This window comes from Fundulus heteroclitus, unplaced genomic scaffold (genome assembly GCF_011125445.2).
Source record: "Fundulus heteroclitus isolate FHET01 unplaced genomic scaffold, MU-UCD_Fhet_4.1 scaffold_45, whole genome shotgun sequence".
NCBI classification, from domain to species: Eukaryota; Metazoa; Chordata; class Actinopteri; order Cyprinodontiformes; family Fundulidae; genus Fundulus; species Fundulus heteroclitus.
Window position 1 is genome coordinate 2,160,367 of NW_023396868.1, and position 2,011 is coordinate 2,162,377.

The 2,011-nt window shown below is 34.7% G+C and overlaps 1 protein-coding gene across 2 annotated transcripts in view; it reads right to left on the minus strand.

Annotated features, from left to right (window-relative positions):
• ctns (cystinosin, lysosomal cystine transporter) overlaps positions 1-418 on the minus strand; it is a 52,039-nt gene extending 51,621 nt beyond the window's left edge. For both annotated transcript variants that reach the window (XM_036131674.1, XM_036131673.1), the window contains exon 1: positions 324-418. The gene's annotated coding sequence lies outside the window, so the exon portion shown is untranslated. The remainder of the gene's footprint in view (positions 1-323) is intronic.
• Between the last annotated feature and the right edge of the window lie 1,593 nt (positions 419-2,011).

Genomic DNA, 2,011 nt, shown 5'->3' on the forward strand with positions numbered 1-2,011 from the left:
CGCACGATGTGAACGCTCCTTCAAAGAGGAAGTTCGCCAGTATCGCTTCAAGTTTTCCTCTTGGGTGTCTCGGTCATTAGATCAGTTTAAAGTTATAGCAAGAAGATCCAAGGATTCTACAAATGCTGTAGCAACCAGTTCACATGACTGTCAACTTGTGTTTTATTTTCATAACTCGTTCTACCTGTGCAGCTGGTTAAACTGAGAGAGAATCAGCAGAAAGGAAGGAGGGAACCGAGCTGTCTTAAAAAGCCCACAAAACAACAAAGAGTGGATGTAAACACAGAGAATGAGCTCAGAGGGTAGAAAAGCAGTCACCTTACCTGCTCTTGTTGTCTAGCACTTCCTTATCAGCTGACTACTTCTTCTTCTTCTTCTTCTTCTTCTTCTTCTTCTGCTTCTGCTTCTTCTTCTTTTCCTTATTGGCGGATCGCAAACAGTTTTAGAGGGGCATACCGACATCTACTGTACATAAGTGTGTAACTATGGCGTCCACCAATTACGTTCCATGTTTTACTTTTGTGTTGTGTAAAAATAAGAACAATGCTTAATTTATAATCCTGATTTCATCCATAACCCCCCAACCACCCCCCGTTTCCTAATATTCTTTTTAGAGTCTATACTCCCCATTTTCCTTACTTTTTTCGTCTGGGTCTCTCTTTCAGCAGCACATTTAAAACACTTCTTCAAAATGTGATATTCAAACTCTGTGTTTTGAGTTTAAAACATAATTACTGAGCCCCTACAGGGATATTTAAGGGAAATAAGAAAATAATTACTCTTTGGCATGCACGAGAAAGTATATATTTTTTCCATTCAATGTTCCTTTAAGGGCTCCGAACATAATCATTGAGACATAATCAAAACAGACATTTTATTAGAGATATTACATAAGTATCCAGAATACAAGGGATGGATATAGTATTTTTATGGGTACCCACACACATGGGAATAAAAAGGGAAATGAGATGACAGATGAAGGCTATTCAAACTCATGTTAGCTTCACTGTTATTAGTAAATCAGAGGCAAGAAGTATCTTTTAACAAAAGTCAAAAGAGTTTCAGAAAAGATGGAGAAAGGAAAGGAAGTTTATAGAATAAAAAACATAGGAGAAATAAGAACTGGAAGAAGGAGCAGAAAAATGATAAATTAATTACAAGATTAAGTTGTGGAAATACTGGATTTAACTCTACACTGTTTAAAATAAAAAAGTTCAGGGAATTGTGAATAGCCTACTACAGGGAGGAGAAATCAGAAGAACATGTATTGGAATGCCAGAAATGTGAACAAGACAGAAGAATCAGGGTGAGAGAATTTTAAAGAATTCAGTTCAATTCTATTTTATTTGTATAGCGCCAATTCACAACATGTCATCTCAAGGCACTTTATAAAGTCAAATTCAATCATATCATGCAGACAGATTATTCAGGTCTCTGATGTATGATGGAGCTTGATTATTAAGGTGTGAGAAGGAGAATTTGAAACTCTATTCTTGATTTAACAGGATGCTAATGTTTGTGAGCTGAAATTGGAGAAATCTGATCTCTCTTGTTGTTTTTCATCAGAGCTCCTGCAACAGCCTTTTGGATCAGCTGAAGTCAGAAGGTTATTTTTGAAAAAATAACATCAATAGATGCAGGTAACAAATAAAACAATTCCTAAAATTAAAGAGAAAGGAATTAAGAAAAATATTCCATGGTGGAATGATGCATGTAAAAAAGCTATTCAAGAAAGGAATAAAGCATTCAAACAATTTAACACTCAATTTTACAACTGAAAAACTTATATGTCATAAAAGAATGCAAGCAATTGCAAGGGAAACAATTAGAATGGCAAAAAGTGAATATTGGAGAAAATATTGTTCAAGTATTGGTAGAGAAACCAAGTTACATCATTTGGGGAATGATCAAAGAATGAATGGAATAAATAAAAATGTCAAATTTCAGTAATTAAATACGAAAACACCATAGCAATAAACAATCCAGATAAAGCAGAAATATTAGCTAAAAC